Source organism: Amblyomma americanum, chromosome 2 (genome assembly GCF_052857255.1).
Source record: "Amblyomma americanum isolate KBUSLIRL-KWMA chromosome 2, ASM5285725v1, whole genome shotgun sequence".
Classification (NCBI taxonomy): Eukaryota; Metazoa; Arthropoda; class Arachnida; order Ixodida; family Ixodidae; genus Amblyomma; species Amblyomma americanum.
In genome coordinates this window covers 151,587,551-151,610,818 of record NC_135498.1, presented here as the reverse complement: position 1 = coordinate 151,610,818, position 23,268 = coordinate 151,587,551, and the positions used below count along the sequence as shown (strand labels likewise).

The 23,268-nt window shown below is 47.9% G+C and overlaps 2 pseudogenes across 1 annotated transcript in view; one reads left to right on the top strand and one right to left on the bottom strand.

Annotated features, from left to right (window-relative positions):
- Positions 1 to 14,377, bottom strand: part of LOC144120152 (uncharacterized) — an 86,701-nt pseudogene extending 72,324 nt beyond the window's left edge.
- Positions 14,378 to 15,391: 1,014 nt separating this feature from the next.
- The window catches only part of LOC144120151 (uncharacterized), a 106,892-nt pseudogene continuing 99,015 nt past the window's right edge, over positions 15,392 to 23,268 (top strand). The window contains exons 1-2 of the transcript XR_013312430.1: positions 15,392 to 15,511; positions 20,525 to 20,623. The product of XR_013312430.1 is annotated as an uncharacterized LOC144120151 (transcript). The remainder of the gene's footprint in view (positions 15,512 to 20,524; positions 20,624 to 23,268) is intronic.

The following is a 23,268-nucleotide window of genomic DNA, read 5'->3' as shown; positions in this document are numbered from 1 at the left end:
ACCACCACTGGACTCCTAATTTAGGAAGGGACAAACACTTGGACATGTACATTAACGCCGTCCAGGAGGACATAAATTACGCCTACAAGAACCACACTCCAGGCAGGCAGAACTTGCCTAAAAACGAACGGGATGCATTGGAGGCTCTCGGCAGAAAGACAGATATAATAATAAAGCCAGCGGATAAAGGAGGTGGTATAGTTGTCATGGATAGCGAAAAATTCATTGAAGAAGGCTTGAGACAACTCTGTAACATTTGTTTCTATCAACATCTTTAAGCAGACCCAACTCCGCAATACCAACATTTTGTAGCAGAGTCTCTGGATCAACTTGCGAAGAATGGGGACATATCCCTACGGTTATCTAAAGCCCTCACCGCACCACACCCGTCGCTAGGCCGATTCTACATGTTACCAAAATTTACAAAAAGAATAATCCTGGCCGCCCTACAGTATCCGGCATCGGCACGATTACGGAACCAATTTCCAGTTACATTGACACACTAATTAGACATATTCCAACAACAAACTCATCCTACATACGTGACACAAACCATTTCCTTCGCACAATAGCAGGTCTCAAACTCCCGGAAGGAGCCTTCCTGGCAGCATTAGATGTAGTCTCTCTCCACAGAAACATTCCTCATTACGATGTCATCAAATCTCTGATCGAAGCATATGAGCAAAACCGAAAGGAGTAATCCCTGCTCCACGTGTTTTGTAAATTAACCCTATTTGCAAATTAACGGCACGGCCATGGGTACAAGAATAGCCCCCACCTACGCCAACTTCTTCATGCATAGTATTGAATCTAAAATTTTGAAATATTTTCCCATTAAGGCCACCCTATACAAACGCTACTTTGATGAGATCTCTTTAATATGGACTGACACAGAGCAAGAACTCCTACGTTTCATTGAAAACTTCAACCTTGTCCACCCCAACATATCTTTCGCTTACACATAGTCCAACACCACAATTAACTTCCTAGATGTTAAGATTTCGGTAAACGAAGGCTCACTTACCACCGGTGTATATAGAAAACCGACGGGACCGTAAACAATACCTACACTTGCAAAGCTGCCATCCTCGTCACTCTAAAACAAGCACCCCATGCTCTCAGGCACATCGATTAAAAAGAATATGTTCCCAAGTTGAAGACTTCGTAAAACATTCCAAACGCATGCGAGAAGTCCTTATTAAGCAGCGATACCCTCCTCCCCCCCCCCCCCGCCATTGTCAACGATGCCATTGAAAGGCCATCTAAACTCAACCGAGACCAAATACTGGAGGGACGTCGATACAGTGATCAAACAGATCACCGGGCAAATCATGTACTTACCTTGACCAATAACCCGCCTAACGTAAACAAAATTCTCAGAAAACATTTCAACATTCTCGAACAAAGCGAGCGCCTCGCCAAAATTTTCACTCCTCCCCTCACGCACTCTACAGATGGACGAAAAACTTTCGAAACATTCTAATACACTCAAAAACAAATAACCAACCGGTTTTGGGGTGCCGGCCCTGTGTAAAAAGCAGATGCCAGGTCTACAAACACATACAAACATCAAGCTGAGGCTTCAGATAGAAAATTAAAGTCAACTTTGATTGTGATTCCTGCAACGTAATATACCTGATAGAATGCAGTGTGCAGTATGCAGTACATTGGGCAGACCGTGTACCCTCTACGAATTCGCTTTAATAACCACCACGCGCATATCTTATACCTACCCAACCTCCCCTTGTCAAAACAAATTAATGAGAAAAACCACCCATTTGATGCAATTAAGTTAACAGTCCTACAGGGTGGTTTTCACAACTTTTCCTCCGTGACGTCACGCGCCGGCGCAGCGCCCCTAGCGGGAGGAGCGGGAGTCAGGTGGTGGCTGCGGCCGCGCGCGACCGCGCGAGTTGGGGCCCAGCTTTTCCTCCGGCTGTCGTGACGTCACGTCACGTGGTTTGGTGGCTGCCCGGCCGCGCCCAAGGGCTGAACTAAGTGATTGCAATATGCAACGCATAAAACTACGGCTCGACCGAAACTGCGTTTCACCTTGTAGTCCAATCCGCGCTTCGTCAGCAAGTTCTCCCTACATGCCACGGCGACCTTCTGAGCACCTCGGTTTTTCGAGAACATTGGGACGCCTCCGCCACAAGTACTACTGGTCTCGGCTTGCTGAGATTATCCAACCGTTTTAGAACCGGTCGTGAGTGTCAACGCCGGAATATACCGCTGACAAAACCGGCCGGCTTTCTGGAGCCAATTGATCCACCGCGAGTCCCATTTCAGCGGGCAGGCATAGACTTACTAGGCCTATTTCCGATGTCCTCCATGGGTAACCGGTATATTGTTGTTGCCACTGACTACTTCAGCCGCTACTTTGAGACCAAGGCTCTTCCCTGTGGCACCGCGGCTGAAATTGCAGAGTTCTTTGTTCACCAATTTGTGCTTCGCCATGGCGCCCCCATGGTCGTATTAACTGATCGGGGAACCGCGTTTACGTCGGCTCTTACACATGAGGTCTTGTGTCTCATGGCACCAATCACAGAAAAACGACTGCTTACCATCCTCAAACGAACAGACTGACTAAGAGGCTGAACAAGACCATTGCAGATATGATGTCTTTGGATGTCGACGATGGCCATCGCAATTGGGACGAAATACTTCCTTACATCCCTTTTTCGTATAACAGCGCCCTCCAAGAAACGACGCGCTTCACTCCGTTTCGTTTGGTGTATGGCCGTTACGCCCTGACCTTGCTGGACGCCATGCCGCTCCTTGGTTGTGCCCCTTCTTCTGTCGCGGGCGCTGACCAATTCGTGCGTGACGCAGAAGCCGCTCGCCGTCTTGCTAGACAACGTATTTGACACCAGCAGGAAACCGACGCACGACGCTACAACCTCAGCAACAGGGAGATGATTTACCAGCCCGGCGATCACGTCTGTGTATATAGTCCACTAAGTTTGCGCGGGCGCTCTGAAAAGCTTCTGCTCTGCTACTTCGGCCCCAACGATGGGCTACGTCAACTCAGCGAAGTGAGCTATGAAGTGTTCCCGAAAAGGAACTGTCCGCTCTTCTTGACCGCCCATGTCTGAAGTCGTCCACGTGTCGAGCATGAAACCGTATTACGCCCGTTAGCACCTTGCGCGGTTCACATTCAGTGCCGACGCCACACACGCCTTTGCACTTTCTCCAGTGGTCTTCGCGAGAACCTTCGCGTGCCTGCAGCCCTAGCCAAAGGTTAAACCGGTGGTTTTCTTGTCATTCGTGCAGTTTCCTTGCTGCAGGATGGATATCGTGCGTTCATCCTTTCGCGGCATCGCTGCGCTGTGGTACCCAATTAACTTACTCTTGTCTCTGTTCGACCTTCCCGCCGTGCAGCGACCATCGAGCGCGCTGTTATGAACGGGATGCGCACCAGCCGAAGTGGATTAAGGCGCAGACTCCCTCGACCAGGGTGACCACGGTGGCGGCGACGGCAGCGGCGACTTCGACGGCGTCAAGTGGCCGACTACCCCAAAGAAGGGTGCCACGCTGAGAACCCGCGGAACTTTCTTACATTTCGCTCGGTGGGAATGACCTTCCCTTTCACTGGTTACCGTTAAAGGACGCCTGGGGGCAGCGACAGGGGAATAAAAGGACGGCACCGTCAAGTAATTAGCCGTGTCCGTCAGGAGCCGGCCACGCCATAGAAAGCTCGCCGCATTTGAGGCCCGCGGCGCTGCAAGGACCACATGTGTTTCCGGGAGCACGGAGCCGCTCGCACCACTGTAGAAAATAGCAGCGGACTTGAAATTTCTCGCCCGTTCCCACCGGTCGACTCTGCAACCATTGACTCCGCTTGCCACACTGCTGAGCAACTTTTCCCATATTGAAGGAATGTGCTTCGTGTTGGATTGGCCACCGCCTTATGAAGGGGCGGAAGCTTAGGGGATTTAAGGAGCGATCTTAGTCAGAAAGTACAACTGGGCCCTGGCGACAAGGCTCATCGTGCCGCTGGAAACATGAACTCTTAGTTTTTGACTCTGCTCTTTGGTTCGACATGTAAATAAGTTTTGGCAAAGTGCCACTAACCCACTTGTTTTCGTCTTCCCAAACTTCAAGTTCCATCTTTCCTCAGCCCGAAGGATCAGACACGCTACGCAATGGAGCCCGGGTTCGAGTTAGCCTATGCGCCATGGCAGCGCAAACCTATTCGCACCATCGCTGTGTAGTGGTTCCTCTGCGATCTTCCCCTGCTCGTGCGACGCTTCCACCGTGCTGAGCCCGCGCGCCTCTGAGTGTATACCATTTGCCAGTGCTGCTGTCCGACCTCAGGGAACTGTGGCCACCTCTATGTGCGTCTCGTCGCTCACATGCCGTCCTCTGGGCGGTCTGTTGCAGCTGCAGCGTCTCTCTGGGCTTGGGAGGTCTCCGTGCTCCGCTGCTACCTGGGCGAAGCTGGTGGCGGTGACTCCATGGTGGCTGGATGCCGCAGCGACTCAGTAATGTCTCCGAGGGCTGGTGTTGCTACAGAAGATGAGATCACCATCTAACTGCAGCAGATACCGTCGGATGCGGGCCTGGATGCTTCTCTTCTTGCAGGCGCTATATGGACTTACAGGCCACCGCATGTCCCGCCGCCCATTGTCAGTGTCCTGTACCATCTGGGGTGTGCGGCGCTAGCGCCAAGTGTGCCATTCGACTTATCTCTCCCATGTGTCCTGGATTATCACTCAGGGACCACAATCTCTCCTACTCGCTCCGCGTTCCCGTCTGCCTCTTTGCCTTTATACGCACCCAATCCACCCACAATCCCATTCTGCAATTAATTTCCAGTTTCAAGAAGTGCTCGTTTTAAAGGGCGCCAGAATTGTGAGTATACTTATGCCCCAATATTGTTGCAGAACTCCTCCTATCTTGTTCTCATGCGTAAGTATGGCTTGATTAGCTTCTTTTGTCAAATTAGTATGAAAAATCTGCTGTCGCCCTTGCTAAGATAATTGACTCGCCGTGCTTGTGTATTCTCCTCGCCGACGAAGAGGGGAAGGCCACATAAGCACGGTGAATCAATATTCGGACAGGCGCAGAATGGGCACACAGTTTATTTACCTTGAGCCAGAGCTAGCTGTACGTTAAGCACTTACTTTTTTCTCAGAGGCGAAGAGGCCGTGTGCACGCCAAGCAGGGGTCGCATTAAACATTCGAGTGAAAACAATGTCGACGCATTTCCTTGCGCACATTTCGCTTAACTGTTATGTTTTGAGCTGCAGCCTACTGATCGATAACTTTGCAGTTTATAGAAGCTATTGCGGGATGTAAGAACAATCAGTTTGCCACATAGTCTGCGCAAACAGGCGGGAAAGCTCACGATTTTCTTGTGCCTCATTATTTAATTTAGTTTGGTTTAGGCCCTTGCGTCATGGGCGATGCGGTCAGGGCCATTTTTATTTTTCCTGGGCTGTCACCACCATTTAACGAATGTTTCGTGACATAACAAGTGCGGACATACATGTGCCATTTTCACCGCGACAAGGAAATGTAGCATGTCTCCGGGAGATCCTGAATGGGAGCTTACTCTTTCTTTTTCTGATGCACCATTCGTCTGCATCAAATGTTGGTGATATGACTTATTTCAGGTACGCTCTTTTCCTCCTCTACCCCGTTTAGTGCAACCTGCTCAGATGTTGCTTGTGTCGTTAGTTTTGGATAAGATATTTTATTATTCGTAATAAAATGCGCTGTTTTGGCATTTTTCTCTTCATCTACACAGAATAGCAGCAGCTGACGCCATCATCAAGCTAGCAGCGTGCAGCAGGATTGTTGTGCAGTGCACAGCGCAAGCATGATATGGACCCACAATGCTCTAGCTCCAATTTACTGAACAAAACAAACAAATTCAGGCGAACAAATTGGGGGCTACAAATCATATTTCAAACATTTTCTAAACTACCTGCTTTCATATAGAACAAGGTCTTCCTGTAGCTCATTCCTGGACGTTTTTTTACGACATTAGACAATCTATATGACTGGTATAAGACGTTAACCAGCTGAAAACGGATTTTCACACCGTTTTCTAGCCGTTTGTTTCGTTTCGGATAGTTGCTTTAGATGTCTCATATCTCAGTTTGTGCTAGCTGGGTAATGACCGATGAGGATTCATTCATCATCTGCCTTCTGGAGAGGCCGTACAGGTATTCTAAGGAAAAGAGGAAAGTGAGAAAACCGAATGTATAAGCACAAAACTTTCTCGTGACCACGTCCAGAAATGACAGGTGTTCCTATTAGACACAGCTGCCACGGAGGAGCAGTTTGCGGTAAAAAAAGAAATAAAATCCTGAAACAAGTTGGTAGACAAAAAGTACACGACAGATTCACCACTCTTTATCAAGGGAGCAAGAAATTCTGTCAACGCATAGGCTCCCTTTAAGAGCACCCCAGAAAAGCAAAAAAAAAATGTATGCAGTGCATGTAATTTTTCCTCGCATAATGAGCACTTGCCACAGTGTCGCACTGAAGATGTTGCAGGTTTGTGCCCGTGTAGATAAGTATACTGCTTCCAAGCCTGCTGTTTTGTCATACTCTTTTTTTAGAACAAAATAGGGTGAAGTCATCGGCACAGGCCAAAAATCTTAATTTTACCATGTAATAGCTAGAAGCCAAAATTCGTGATGTTTCTCTATAGGGGATCAAGATATATAAAGCGAATTACAAAGGCGATATGTTTGGAAATTAAGCTCTTAATTGGTTTTTTAGTGAGAGCCAATGTTCCCACGAGGCTCTTGTACGATGGAGGATGAACGGTTGAGGGGTTGCTTGCGCTTACCCCTACATGGGGTAATATAAGGGGTTCGGGGATGGGGGGGGGGGGGGGGGGGTAGGCTGCGCAAAAGATACATTCTGGAGGTTTTCCGATGGGGTGACTAGAAAATCGATCGGTTTTGGGGCGGCGGAAAGGTGCTTGCCTGCAGGTACATGCTCATACAGGACAGATTCCCCTCTCAGTAATGTGCGTTAAGGTACAGGGCGCATGCGGCGGTCCTGACGGCACCGCGTATGCACTCGGCGTAAGAGATATTCCCAAGTTCCAACTGACTCGAGCTTCAGGACTCCCCTAGCTATCAGTCGTACGACGGGGTCTCCGAAAGAGCTGAAGTTGAAAGGTTTTGTAGACTCAAAATCGACCAGCATTTCGTTTTATGTCCATCATCAGAAGGATTCTAGCGCATACATAGCCTATCTACAGTAATTTTGACTTGATTTGATTTTGAGTCTTAAAACACATTTTTGGATTTTTGTTAAATTTATGTATCAGCATTTAGAAAAGTAAACAGCATAATAAGGTAGACTAAGAACCCATTTAGATTGATTTTTTGGGGATCCTGAATGCATGTGAACCCGCTTGAACCAGTTTAAAAATGGTTCGCACCGGTTCGAACCGGCACGGATATATCCCATTCAGGCGCCAATTAAATCTTCTGAAAGGAAAAATCTTTTGAATAAATGACGGTCAGTAGACTAAGTAGAAGTGATGTGCAAAAATTACGCAAAAATATTCATAGTTAAGCATATTTTATTCGCATCCACATATGTGGACATTCGGCCTTAGACCCGATACATGAACATAAACACTGCTACATTTGCTTGCCTTTTCTAACTGATCGTTAGACATGAATAAATGGTTAGGTCTGGAAATATACACTTCAGGGAATTATTCAGCAGTTCATGACTTATAAAACAGATAAAATCAGTCATTCTGTGACGGCAGGAAGAGGAATATTAGGCATTTCAAGCCCAGAATGTGGCTTTTAGATGTGCAGCCTTCACGTCGGCACCGTTGTGCAATTAACGTGTTCAGAAGCCGGGGCAAATGGTTGCTTCCATCATAAGTAATGCTTCAAGTCCGGCTGCATCGAATAGGTCTCGAGTGATATGAGCACAGGCGGATAGGGAGAGAGAGATAGCATCTTGCGTCCTGCTTTGCACATGGCTTTTGCAAAAATGAGAAAATTTTAACGGTTGTTGTTTGATCAGTTTTGTCAGAGACCTGAAACAAACTTTCCCCTCGCTCTACGAATGTACTGATTATTGTTTGTAGCCTTGTAGCTTAGCGGCCAGCTCTAGACTGACCATGGTGTGAGGGCACGGGTTCCCCTTTTTCATCCTCCTTTGTGTGTGCTGCCACTTTGTATTTTTCTCCAGCTCGGGTTTCATACATAATTTAATGATTCTTGCTAAAAACCGCAGCGAAATTTTCAGAACAACAGAGAGAAAATGCTGTGACCGTAACTGAAAATGGTTGCTTCCTTCGAATTCATGCGTTCTACAATGTAGCACAAATGGTCTCAGGTCCCTTTTTGAATATTGGTAGGGGTCTAAGACCTTCGCATACCTCCCTGAATTTAAGCACTCGCCATAGGGCGCTGTGTTTCCCGGCAGCGGCTCAGCTAAGTGGCGGTTCTTTGCGACCACCTGCGGGTCTTCCTTGATCGATCGGCCGTACTTTGGAAGTGCTTCTCCATCGGCTATTTTCATGAAAAACGCATCAGCGCTGGAGTCTTCCGACGTTCTCTTTTTACAAGCATAACTAACAAGAATAAAAGCGCAACAACACGACACAAAGAACGAGGAAACCGACAGGACAGGCGCTAACATGCAACACTTTACTGTCTTCATAAACCGCCGCGTATTGCGCTTTCATTCTTGTTAGCTATGAACCAACATGCCCCGGAGAGTGTTTTACAAGCATAGTTTTCAACGCTCGTAAGGAATAAGCCCATTTCGTACCATACGTGAACAAAAAAACGGCGCATTCTGGGGAGAAAACGACACTTTGATATTTTCGGCATTCAGGCGCCACGTCCACATTTGTGGACGCGCCACTCTGAACGCCTACTGCAGCACTTTTTCTTCGTCTGAGACGATGAAAATTGGTGTGCCGTTAATACTGTAGGCTTAACGCCTCAGGAGCAAAGGAAACGAGACCACAGCTACGAGCCGACACCAGAACAGAACTGCCTAGTCGTGGCTGCACGAGCCACGACCAGGTGCCGTCTTTATTCTCTTCGCAGGCAGGGTGGCGCGCGCTAGCCGGGTTGTCGGCGCCGCCCAAGAGAGGGCGCTACAGGCCCCCCCCCCCCCGCCTAGACTGTAAGTCGAAACGGACGGAGGGCCGGCGATGGCACTCGCGCGCTAGGTCAGGCGGCGCTGGGATTCGTTCCAGGGCTGGTCCGGGAGGCTAGGGTCGCTACAGGGCTCCCCTCTCCTTCCTAGACGATTAGTCGGTATCAGGCAAGAGTCGTGCAGGCCGGCCGGGGTCTGAAGGTGAGGCTCAGGAGGGCGACTCGGGCTGTGGCGTTGAGGCCGAGCTTTCAGAGGGCGTCGAGGGACGCGGAGGGGAATGTGAAGCAGATGGGTCATCCGGGTCGGCCTGCGAAATGCACCATGTGCCGGTGGTTCAGGTGCAGCAGCTGTTGGCCGACGCATGAGAGGTGGTGCAGCAGAGGGAGCTAGGTGTGTAGCCCAGCTGACGCCGGGCTGAACTGTCTGGTACCCAGAGGGGCGGCCACGGGAGGCGCATCGAGATTCCAGGTAGGGAGTAGCTGTGGTGGACTGCATGGGGTGCTGGGACACGCTCAAAGACAGCCTTGGAGCGATTGACTTGAACGTGACGGGCGTCCGCACGAGTGGCGCCCTTGGCGCCGAGCCGTGCACGTAGGAGGACGCTGGCGAGGTAGCGGCAATAGGAGGCGCCTGGAGTGGCGAAGCTGCCGGGAGTGCCACGGCCGCCGAGAGGGCCGTGAGCATCGGGAGAGCCGAGGCCACCGGGAGGGCTGTGACCGCCAGGATGGCTGGGGGCGCTGGGTGTGCCGAGGCTGTCGGGAGGGCCGATGACACCTGGTGGGCAGGAGACGCCGGCAGGGCTGGCGGCGCCGGGACAGCCGAGGCCGAAGGTGGGGCCGGGGGCGCCGGTAGCTCCGAGCCTGCCGGAAGGGCTCGTGAGTCGTGACGATGGACGGCGGCGCCGGAGACGCAGAGGTGGAGTGGCGGGGAGCTAGCGGCCAGGGGCTGCCGAGGCGGGCAGGGCTGGGGCGAAGGCGGCGTGGGTGAGACCGAGGCTGGTCCTGCGCCAGCTGCTGGCGGCGGCGACAGGGGGTCTGCAGCGTCGTAGAGCGGCAGCGGGCAGTAGGAGACGCCGAAGTCCTCCAGAATGGCAGCGCGCAGCTCGTCGTACGGCCGGCTGCCCAAGGCAAGGCAGGCAGGTAGGTGCAGCAGGTCGGGCGGGAGGATATCGCAGAGGACGGCGTGTTTGAACGGCTGGGTGGTGATGCCGTTCAGGTACAGCGCCGCCTCGAATTGAGTGAACCACTCGCCGACGCCTTGAGGCCGGAAGCGGCGGGTCGAAGGCTGGGTTCTGCCAGTAAGCCATCCAGGAACTCAGCTGATGGAGAAGGCGCGACTCAACGGGTCACCACAATGTAGGCTTAACGCCTCAGGAGCAAAGGAAACGAGACCACAGCTACGAGCCGACACCAGAACAGAACTGCCTAGCCGTGGCTGCACGAGCCACGACCAGGTGCCGTCTTTATTCTCTTCGCAGGGTGGCGCGCGCTAGGCGGGTTGTCGGCGCCGCCCAAGAGAGGGCGCTACACTACATTAACCTGACAGAGCATGAAAAATATGTAATGAATAAAGCTAGTAGGAATGCAGCTGTCGTGAAAAATAGGGCACTGTGGAATTACAATAGGTATAAGGTGGTAAGAGGGATCTGGAATGGGGTGATGGTCCCTAGCCTGACCTTCGGTAATGCGGTCCTGTGTATGAGGCCAGATGTTCAAGCAAGGCTGGAAATTAGGCAACGGGGAGTAGGGAGGTTAGCTTTGGGAGCACATGGCAATACACCAAATCAGGGGGTACAGGGTGATATGGGATGGGCGTCTTTCGAGAGCAGAGAGGCTAGCAGTAAGATAGCATTTGAGGAACGATTGAGAAAGATAGAGGAAAAGCGATGGGCTAGAAAAGTTTGCAGATACCTGTATATAAAGAATGTTGACACGAAATGGAGAAAGCGAACTAGAAAATTGACAAGCAAATATCTGGACAGCAGTAAGGGGGAAAATCAGCAATTATCGGTTAAGAAAAAGGTTAAAGGAACAGAGAGAGCTTTGTGGAAAACAGGGATGCTGACGAAATCAGCACTGGGAACATACCGGACCTATAAACAGGAAATTGTCAAAGAAAATATCTATGATAATTGTAGGGGAAGTTCGTTGTTGTTTGAGGCCAGGACTGGAGTTTTGCAGACTAAGACGTATAGAGTCAGGTACCAGGAGATAGACACTTTGTGCATTGTGTGCGGAGAGAAGGAGGAAACGGCTGAACACTTGATACCCAAAGCATTGGGGTTTAGGGATAGTGAAGGGAAAGTGGATTTTAAGAGGTTAGAAGTAACCAAGCGAAGGTTATCTGATTGGTGGCTAAAAGCAAGACGGGAGTAAAATTTCACAAGACATGGCTAGGTGGCTTGAGCCACCGCCCGATGTAAAGGGTTCAGCCGTATCCATCCGTCCATCCTATCGACTCATTCCGAGCCCTAAATTCCATCATTCACAATGATTTGTAAAGATAGAATGCCAAAAGGAAAGATCTTCACTCGTCCCGCCAAAAAACGGCGTGATGCACATGTTCTTTTCTTTTTTTTACAAACGCATTTCGCTCTAATAGCAAGAGGTGGCGCCGCCATAGATTTTCTACTATTAACCACAGGGAAAGCTGGCGGCGCTGCACCTGAGCCACCATGGGCGCTCAAAGCATCATGGGGCGATGAGCTGCTTGGTGCGGGACAGTCGGTTTTTTAATGAATAGAGAGTGGCGTTACTCAGATGTCCCGTTCCGTCCACGGCGCTGACGACTTTGTCGCAAACGTTGTGCGCAAAAGCCACAGTAGCGAAAACATAGCGGCACACGACGCAAATAAATAGTTTTTGCTTTTTAAATGTCATTTAAAACTTCTTAAAATGTTCAAGCCACAAAATTTTTCTCCAAAGCATATTTTTTTCAAAAAATGCCTGTTAAGCACGAAATGATGGCTTTTGTTGTCTGCAATACTTGGCCAATAGGAGAGCACAATAATAATAATTGGTTTTGGGGGGAAGGAAATGGCGCAGTATCTGTCTCATATATCAGCGGACACCTGAACTGCGCCGTAAGGGAATAGATAAAGGAGGGAGTGAAAGAAGAAAGGAAGAAAGAGGTGCCGTAGTGGAGGGCTCCGGAATAATTTCGACCACTTGGGGATCTTTAATGTGCACTGAAATCGCACAGCACACGGGCGCCTTAGCGTTTTGCCTCCATAAAAACGCAGCCGCCGCGGTCGGGTTCGAACCCGGGAACTCCGGATCAGTAGCCGAGCGCCCTAACCACTGAGCCACCGCGGCAGGCAGAAGAGCAAGCCACCGCTTATTTTGGGCAGACTTTATATTTACATGCTTTTCTGCTCGTTTGTTCCAATTTATAGACAGGATATTGAATGCTAAGACATTCTTGATTATTGAACAACTTTTGTATTTTCATTATTTTTTGGTCAAAAGTTGTGGTTCTGCAGGCGGTAGCTCTCCGCACCATAATGATTAGAACGCCCATGGTGTTTCAGGTGTTCTTGAAGCAGCTCCATGCAAACTCTCATAAAAAAGGAGAGCAAGCCTCTGCTTATTTTGGGCACTTTATATTTACATGCTTTTCTGCTCGTTTGTTCCAATTTATACACAGGATATTGAATGCTAAGACATTCTTGATTATTGAACAACTTTTGTTTTTCATTATTTTTTGGTCAAAAGTTGTGGTTCTGAAGGCGGTAGCTCTCCGCACCATTATGCTGGTTCAGGTGGTCTCGAAGAAGCTCCATGCAAACTCCCATAGGCGGGGGCCAGCTTTCCCTCTAGTTAATACTAATTAACTCTATGGGCGATACAAACTTGACAAGGATTGGCGATGGTATCCATCCCGATGCCGATGCTGGCACAGTCACTCTTCCTGAAACCCTAGGGTTTAGAGATAACAATAGTAATGTAAATAAATCTTCCGTGGAAATTAGAAAAAGCGACTGGAAGATTGGTGGCTCAAAGCAGATAGGTGACATAAAGTTAAAAGTGTATAAAGATGTATTTAAAGGAAAATGGAAAATTTTAATAACTGACAACACGGTTAAAAAAATGAAGGAAAAAAAACTGAGCATAGTGGCAACTGCCATCACGCCGTTTCAAAGGGGACGCTCCTACCTTCCATCCATCCATCGATCCATCGGAGGGTCAAAATGGTAAGAGCGCGGTAATCAATAAAGGTGGAAATTCGCCTTTGTCACGGATCTCACCGAATAACAGTCGAACCGAAAGAATAGACTAGGCGACAGCTGTACCCACACAAACGCACATGTAATACAACCTACGTGATACAAACACTAGAATACAAAACTAACATAGAACACAGACTATAAATACACACGACCCGGGAACACTGCTACCAGCGTCTACACTAGCGTTCTACTGTTAGTGGTCGGCGTTCGTGCTCACGGTTGGTTCGGTGCGGCTGCGGCGTTGTATGGATCCCGTAGCTGGCGTCGAGGCGGCGTTCGCCGTGCTTGGGCTAGCGTCGCTGGCTGCGTCGTATAAACTCCCGGTCCAAGCGCCCGTGGAGGTGGTGCTGGTGTTGTAGGCGTTGGGGGCACCACCCGGATGGGTGGCAACAGCGCTGGAGATACCCCTGGCCGTAGCAGGTGGTAGCGTCCTCCGTTGACCCCCTGGAACGGGCTCAAGCACGGCAGTAAGTCCACGGTGCGAAGCCGTAGAACGCGAGCTCACCGGAGCAGTAGCCGGCGTCGCTCTCTTCCAGCCGATGCGTCCCTGACCCGCCGGAGCCTCCGCTTCTACGTTCTCCCCCCCCCCCCCCCCTCCCCTCCTCCTTTGCTCGCTCTCACTCGCCCTTTTACAGCCTTCGTATTAGTACACGTAAGTCTTGTCGTCGTCCTCTTCTTCTCTTCTCTACCTTCATCTCTCTCCACCTCACTCAATGCTTCTCCACCAATCATCTCTCTCCACCTCACCGAATGCTTCTTCTTCATCTTCTTTATTCTTCGGTTAATCCACGTCTTCTTAATTCACACCTCTTTCCTTTAAACTTTAATTTAGACTCCTTAATATATGTGACAGCCTTGCGTACGAAAATATGAGGAGTCTTAGGTCACATCCACATATGTGGACCCAGCGCCTGAAGGGGTTAAGTCGCTCTGGAGCTAACCCGGAACTTATCCCGAAGGCATGAACCCGAACCCTAAGTGAATCCGAAAAAATTGCGGTTCGGCCCCCTGTTCAGAACATCTAAAACAAGGACTTGCCTCGGACATCCCTGTCAAGTACTCAACGGTGTTGGGATATTTGGCTATTATTCGGATACCCCGGGGACCTGGTGTCGGCACTGGGACGCAGCACGTGCACTGCCCGCAAGAAAATGGAGGAACAAATTATATAGCTGGAAAATACTTTCCAGCTGTGTCTGGAAATGATCTGATCATGGCGAAAATGGAGCTACCTCCACTAACTTACCATCCTGACTTGATTTCCGGTTCGATATATCCAGCTGAAAATGGAAACATTTTCTAGCCGCCCGACTGGTGCTATCGTCTCCACCGGTTGAGACTATGCCTGTATTGTATTTTGTTTTGTCTTTCTAGCTTATAAGTACTCCATTTTCTGAGAAAACGCTTAATTTCATTAGAACGCGGAAGCATTCGGTATACAGACAGACCACAGTCACGGTGCAATTAAGTCACCCCTCAGTGTCCGCAATCAGCTAGCGCTGAAAGTTGCAGAACCTTTCATGATGATATGTGCGTTTTTCAGTGCTACAGCACCATAACAACGGCATAAACCCATTGAAGTACCTCTCAAGTCTGGAAACGAGCCTGGGATGATGAAAGCAAATAATTCGCGAAGCAAAACAAAACCGAAACTAATTTGCATCGTAGATGCGGCGATGGTTAAGAAGGGGTCAGCACTTCGAGGCAGAAACAACGATCTCTAAAAACTTGGACAAAGTGCAACAATAGAAATAATCACAACAAGAGAGACCAGAAACTAAATTAATTGAAGACAGAAAAGTTAACCAAGTACATAAGCTCCCCATCCTAGCCTTCTGCCTACTGTCGCAGTGTGCTTACTTACTAACATCTGTATCATAAAATTACTGAAAGATCATGATCGCAATTTCATAATTTTGCGGCTGGTGCTGCCCGATAGACAATTAAAAAAATAGTCAAGCGTGCTGTACCAGAGAGTTTCTTTAGAAATTCTATGTTCTGTGCTATGCCATCTGTCCAGTTGGTCCAATTTACCTCAGCAAGTGATCACGTGTCACGTGGTCGCTTTGTGGTGTGATGGCGGCGTATGGCGCGGTTTCTGCATGGTGTCTGCGTGCATAGGAGTGCTGAATGATGCGTGTAAGATGATGACATGGTCAGGTAATGTGCCGTTTCTTATTGGTAAGATGTGCAATAACAACTGCGCTTTTCAGCTTTCCCGCGCGCCACGTGCTTTGTCGTATCTCGTGTGCTGACGAGTTTAGGTGTAGTCGCAGAGATGAATGGTTCGTTGCGAGTGTGTCATTGTGAAGCGCTTTTCTGTCTTTGATATCATGCTGGCTTTTAAGTGTCGCCTTGTGCGTGCTCTCTTCACAGGCAAGGTTTTTTTTTTTTTTTTTTTGCGATGGAGCAACAGCAGTGCTCGTAGAAAGAAGTGCGTTCGAAGGCCATTCTTGTGCATTTGCCCCAACTGGGTAGTTTATACGCACCACTCACTGTTGCTGTGTTGCCATTGTGTCCACGGGTTGCCGGCGCGTCCTCGTTTGTGTAGAAGAAACTGCACTGCACATATCAAGCCGGGACGGAAAGTGTACTATCGATGGACGGTTGATGGGTGCGTGAAAGCATAGTTTGCGCGTTTACAGAGCGCCAAGACATGTAGTTGCACAAACGGGCCTTACTGTACAACGTAGAGGCTTGTTTGTTGACAATAGGGTGTGAACGCGGGTGCAAAATCAGTACGATAAACGTAGAAACGGCTGCAAGCACTCATCGGTCGTTCTGCGCTCCACTCGTGACGCAACGCCTTTGCGGATTTCACTGTCTGCCCTGCTTCACTTGATGTGCACAGCCCTGCTCTCGTTCTATCTGTTTGATCAGCCACTGGCGTGTTTGTTGTTCACTCCGAAAACATGGCTTCGGTCTTAGTGTCTTCACACTTGTGGTCCTGTTTAAACTCTCAGCGGCTTCTGTTTTATGAGAAGTTGTTACTGCTGTTTATACATGTGTATGCTGCTTGTGGAGCATTACGGCATGCATAAATGGCTGAAATAAAATTAACATTGTTTTGGCGATTTCGTGCTCCAATATTTGGACTACAGGGGCTGGAAAGCGAAGCCGGCCATCCCTGCTGCCTGGTTTACGTTGGAGTGTGGCACCGTCTCAGGTTGCTGAGTCTGGCTGAAGCTGACCTCAGTCACTCTGCGACTGCAGCCTCCAGCAGTTCTTGCCTGCACGTAATTTTGCTGGCTGTTTACACCTTTGCCTGTCTCTTGGCTCTAGAGAGGTGCTTGGCCATTGTACTGCAGTCAGCAGTAGTGATGCATGTGTCAGCCAGACTTTGTTGGTGGAGCAACTGACAGTTTAAAAATTGACAAATTAAGATTTGAGGAAACTTTTCTGTGTTTGATGGTGAATTGGATGTCATTTCCAGTGAATGACATTCACTCCTTATGTCTTTAAAAGGGGTAACTGCTGGGCTAGTGTCTTCATGTTGTCGTCTTTCTTGTGTGTAGTCTTGATGCTGTTAAAATATTTTTATAATTCCTGATATCGCTTGCAGTAAAGTGGCAGAATGTAAAGTCAAGTGTGGCTGCTTGAATTTGGAGAACTCATTCACAGTTGTCTTGGAAGGGTTGTGTTAAATTGCGCCATTGTATTGAACCTGCTACATGTTGCCAGAGACGGGCGCTTTCTTCGTGGCGTGCCAGGAACACTGCATATAAGTATTTCATGATCACTAGGAGCCAATGCCAGGTTGCAGGGGCTGCCAATTGCTGCAAATGTCATGGCTTATGCATTCACTTCCACTCAGAATCCAAGGTTCCCAGTGAATGCTTGTTTTTCTCTGAAAATTGCCATTTAAAATAGTTTGCTGAAGAAGAGTGACAAACAATGTTGATTTACACTCTGAAAGCAATAGTCAAGCTTTGAAAAAAAAAAAGTCCAAATAGAAAATCAACAAATGCAAGCAAAAATACTTTTGAAAAAGTGGAGCCACTGCTTTGAAAAAGTGGAACCACTGCTGCCATTATCAAAAAGTGCCCAGCAGCCATCCAGCATTTTGTCATAACTTGTGATCTCTGGTAAAAGCTGTGTGCTGTTGTTTCAGCGTCATTGGTGATATGGCCCTGCTTCTCACGAGTGTTGATCTGGCAGCTTTGGAAGCCAGTGGGTCAATAGCTGCCTGGTCCACACTGCTGTTCTCCTGCTGTTGCGCCGGCCACTCCCATCCACCATTTGAAGCCCCACACTCCTGTTGTTCCCTCTTTGCCTCTCAGTCTTGTTTCTCGGGGCTTACTGTTCCTAGTTACTGCGCCTTTTTGCAAACTTCACGCTTCTGTCACTTGATCTGCTCTTGTTGCTCGTCTTGCATTCTGCCATCTTTTGAGTCTCTGGTTGTTCTTTGCTTTTGGCTTTTCTCACAGTATTTTGGGCACCTACTGAAAATCAACAGGTTCTGTACTCATTTTATTTTTTGTTTGTGTGTGCCCTATCCCTTGTAGTGAGGCTTTCTGAGATATAAAAGCAGAGTGAAGGTTGCAACAATGCCAATACTTAGACCATGTCTGCCCACGACCCCATGTTGTAATCGGGTGGTGCTATTTTTTTATTGAAATTGAACTTGTCTACTTTTACGTTTGGCTTCATTTAAATTAGTTTGATTGTGGCTGTGGCAGCCAAAGTTTGGAGGAGGCAAAGTGCAAAAGCTACTGTCAACTGAGATTTCAGTACGTGTTAAAAACAACACTAGCGGTTAAAATTATCAGGGAATCTGTTCAGTGCGGCATGCTCCACATGGCACGGAAAAGGCCCATTATTGCAATTCACTTGGTGTCTTTTTCTGCTTCAGTGTTTTTGAAACGTGATGCTTTGGAGACCAAAGGCCGTTCTCTTAAGAAACGCTGTTGTATTCCACTAGACAATAGCACTGTTTGACAGTGGTGACTGGCAAAAACTTGTTTACATGTGGTAGCTGTTATACTGCCATATGTGGCATCATGTCATGCTTTTATTGGCTTCTGCTTCTCATGTTGCTTTGCAGCCTTTCCCATCAGAATTGCTTTTCTGTGCGAGTTCTTCGAAGGGTTCAGGGAAGCTGTAGTTTTTACTTTAAATTGTGTGATTGTTGTTTTATATGAATCTTGTTGACAAGGAACATTTCCATTTAATACTACCATTTTATTATGTATGAGCTGTGTGAAATAGGCTGCACGCCTTGTACCAATTTCAGTGAAAATGACTCGAAGTTTGCCACATGACGGGAATATTACAGCATGGACTACAGTAAGGTGCGTGACAGGGCTAGTTCATAGTTCATACCATTTTAGAGATAGTTTAACCCTTTGATGCCCCCCCCCAAGAAAAATAAATGTCCCTGATGATCAAATTACTTTATTGAGGAAATAACTTTATTACGAAATAACTTGAAGTCAGGAAAAATTTGAAACAGTACTTTGGTGCCAGCATGACTGATAACTGTAAAAATGTTCAGTAGTATTTAAGGGTATGGTAGCCATTGAAACATGGCTCTATGCACATTGCCTTGTCGCAATCTGCACACATAAAACACTTGTCTGCTCTCCGCTTGTGCAGAGTTGTGTTGGCGCGCACACAACACCTTCGCTTCTTGCAGCTGCCTTCAATACAGGTCTGGAAATTCGGTAAACCAGGAGAGCGATAATACCCTATGAACGCCTGCAATGGTCAAACTATGGACAATGCCAATAAATATGAAAATAACTTTCGCCGGCCTTTGCAAGAAAGTGCAAATAAAAATAAAAATGAACTCTCATGTGCCTCTATTGAAATCATGTGGCGAAACCGAAAGTGCTTCATCACGAATCGAAATCAGTTCTCTTTATTTCCGCGAAGGTAACATGAGCAATTTTGTAACACTTTTTGTAAGACCTACGACATCGCAGCACCTCTGAGTGAGCTGATATTGTCAGTATGGTGCGAAATTTAAAATGCAACTTTGGGACTGTTCCCAATGGACAAAAACTATCAGAGTTAAGCTGTGATCACACGATGCATGTAATCAAACTTTCACTTCAAACTTTCGTGGAGGCAAGCGCTGTTGTTCGGACCAGACTGAGAAGTTAGCAAAAAAGTAAAGCCGACCAACACACCTTCCCAAAAACACGACGAGACAAGACTGGACAGGAGGCGACGTTGGAGATGGGGGGCTGGTGTTAGCCTTCCAGTTCTGCCAACTAAGAAACAAGGGGAACTTGACATGGTTTATGCAAAGTCTTGCTGCAAGGGGAACTTCTTTTGTCGAGTTGGTCACCCCTACAGTCAAAATTTGTGGCTGTTGGCTGCCCTGGCATGGCAACAGTTGCATGCGAGCTTCCGGTGCGTCTGTGTTGTGCAAGTCTTGGTTCCGATTGGTAGTGCCAAATCTCAGCACTGGGCAAGTGCAAAGGCATTTTAGTCTCATCTTTTTATTTTGAATTTTCTTAGTAGGATAACTTTCGTTTGCATCCTCCAGTTTCAAAAATTCTCTTCCACTGGTCTCTGGAATGTATAAGGAATCCATTTAACTAGGTTAATTGGCATCGTAGTGCCCCTTTTAACATTAGTCTTTTATTTAGTTTCTTTTTTTTTCAAGTGACTGTCTCCTTCTTTGGAATAGACTCCGATGAACATGCTTGAGAAATAATGATAGTTTTTGTTGTTAAATGAAATGGCTACAAATTGCTGTTTTGCCGGAGCCAAGCCGGGGCCTGAAGGACATTGCTATGCAGTTGGCATATTCTAGCAGGCAGTGTTATGTATGTGCCGGAAAATGCATGGAAAATTTATATACTAAACAGCAGAGAGCACTTCAGTTGTCCTGAAGCTGCTCTGTAAAAACTGGTCGGGGAGACTTCAAGACCAGGGAAACATAGGTTGGATTCCCTATTAACAATTATGGGCATGGTGCTCACTCTGTTAAATGTTCACGCTGTTCAAGCTATGCACTGGTTCATGCAGCATTTTTTTCTTGTCATTTTCCTAATATTCCTGGATATTTTTAGCTTAATATTGGTACTTTGCTGTGTTCTCATAAATAGGCTTTTGTTCTCTGTTTTATTTAATTATTGATACTGAGATGGATTTCTGGTCTTGATTTTGATGTTTGTCTGCAAGCAGTTTGAGGTGCTTTGGGCTGAGATGAGGAGAACGGTTCTGAGATATGCTTTTGTGCAGGGAAGGCCGTGCCTCGTGCTGCAAAGGAATTGGTTCATTCACTGGCCAGTAGAAGCCATCTGCATGTCACAGACCAACCTCTGCCGGCCGCTCTATCAGGTGAGTGACAATCCAGAAGTGAGCCAGGGCTTAATGGGAACCAAATGGTAAGTAATGTTTATTTTGGTTCATTTACACTACGTAAACAAGCCAGGTAGGGCAGGCAAAAGGTGTTATTATACACCTGACAATGGCCTTTCCTCCCAAAAACAAGCCAACTGTGGCATTACAAGATTATGTGCAGAACAAGGAAACTACAATAGTATAGTGGAGCCGCCGCGGTGGCTGAGTGGTTATGGCGCTCGGCTGCTCGCCCGAAAGACGCGGGTTCGATCCTGGCCGTGGCGGTCGAATTTCGGTGGAGGCGAAATTCTAGAGGCCCGTGTACTGTGCGATGTCAGTGCACGTTAAAGAACCCCAGGTGGTCGAAATTTCCGGAGCCCTTCACTACGGCGTCCCTCATAGCCTGAGTCGCTTTGGGACGTTAAACCCCCTAAAACCAAACAATAGTAAAGTCTCGTTACAAGAGACATTTGTAAGTGGTTTGGTTGGCTTTCCTACGTTCGCCACGTTAACAACATCACATACAAGGGACACTCGGTTACTAAGAACAACTTTTTTAGGTCCCTAGAGTAAATTCTTCACTATTTAGATCAGACACAATCCAGATATACTCGCATGATGCTGCCGACGTTGTACCAACTTTTACGTGCTGCAGTTTTCATTCCCTTGGCTCGATCCTGTTCCATTCCTCAGCTGGATGTCACACATCTCATGGTTGCGATTATTTTCTCACTGCACCAAAATTTCCACCATTCTGCTTCTATAATTGCAGTTGCTCTCCTGCATCGACTGGTGAGTTGAATTTACATTGGGTTGGATTCCAGTCCCAGCTTCCGCGGTGCTGGTCGCTTTGTACGCCGGTAGTCAGACCGGTCGGACTCTGGAGCTGTAACCATGTTTACATGGAACAGTTCTGTTCGACGATTTATCCGCTATAGTTTTGCACCAGACGCAAACTCAAATGTCTAAAAGTCATGTTGAAGAAAAGTCATGCGAAGTCACATTTTGGCGGTTCATTGCAGAGGGACAAAGGACACAGAAAGGGGACAAAACAAGCGCTGTCTCACAACTAAGTTTTATCAAGAAGGAACTCATATATATACATACAGAAAAAGGCATAGGTGCGATAGGCACGTAGTACAAAGATAGCGTAGAGGGAATTATCACCTCCAAAGTTGAAAAACCAAATACACTTCGCCACAGATCAAAAAGGTCAAAAAGGCTTCGAAAGGCTTCCTCTTTACAGTGCCCACATGTTTTCTCAAGAGCGCTCACAAAGCACGACTTCACAATGGCCCTCTTCACAAGCTTTGAGTGCGCTGAGGCATACGGGAGGACTGGTTTTTTACCCCTCGGCTCACAGGCCCAGCAAACGTGATCAGAGCCAAAGTACAGTCCTAAATCTAAGAACCTAATGTGGCCGTTGGCTGGCCGCTCATGAGTCACCTCCAACGGTCGAAGACACTCTGAAAACATTGTCAAAACTTCGGGCACTCACGTATTCGCACAACCGTTTTCGTCGTTCAAGATTACGAGGAAATCGTCTACAAACCTAAACACTTCGTCTATGCCAAACTCAGCGCATCGTTCCCGTATCTTGCGGTCCCGGACACCAAGGCATATATCGCTTAGTACGGGCGCGACACAAGAACCAATGCAAATCCCGTTTCTTTGAGAGACAATGTGGTCTTCGAACTGTGCAAAGGTGGAATTCAGGTAAGTGTCCAGCAGCTCCAAGAAGAGCCGAGGGGTAAAAAACCAGTCCTCCCGTATGCCTCAGTGCACTCAAAGCTTGTGAAGAGGGCCATTGTGAAGTCGTGCTTTGTGAGCGCTCTTGAGAAAACATGTGGGCACTGTAAAGAGGAAGCCTTTCGAAGCCAAGTGGGTCGTCTTGAGCAAGCCGGATATCCAGCGCATCTCCTAATTGCTGTTGCAGAGGGCATACTGAAACAATCGCGAAATGGGCCCACCACAAATGAACGTCGAACAAAGGCAGCTGTGATACCATACCTACATGCAGTATCACAAAAACTGAAAAGGATAGGAAACAGAGCGGGAATTGATATTTTCTTCTCGGCCCCGAAGAAACTGCATCAGTTGTGCAGAGGAGTAAATTCTGACACCGAACGTGAGCCCGACTGCGTGACGAGGCACCGTCCGCGTCTCGTCGATTGCGAAAAAGATGTCGTATATTCAATTCCCCTGTCGTGCGGCAGCATCTATATAGGCCAAACAGGGAGATGTCTGAACACAAGGCTACGAGAGAAAGGAACCTAAGGGACCCAAACTCAGGGGAACTCGCCTTACACTGTAGCCAGTGCAAAGGCTGCACCCCTGCCCTTGAAAGCACAGTTATTCTTCGTAAGTGTCGGGACACCACCACGAGGTTGATAGCAGAAGCTCTGGCGATATCAAAATGCGCAGATAAGTGTGTCAGCAACCCCTCTGTGTGCCTTAGTGAAAAAAGAAATGTCATTTCTGAACGCCAATGATAGGACGAAAGATTGGAGGAACGGGAGACAATTCCGATAATCGTGCCACGAATGCGTGAGGTGATGTGTTGGTTTCTGTTTTTGTTGTTTTGTACCTAGTTCTTATATAGGCTGGCTCAGAGCAATAAAACACAGTTGTTAGTCAGCGCT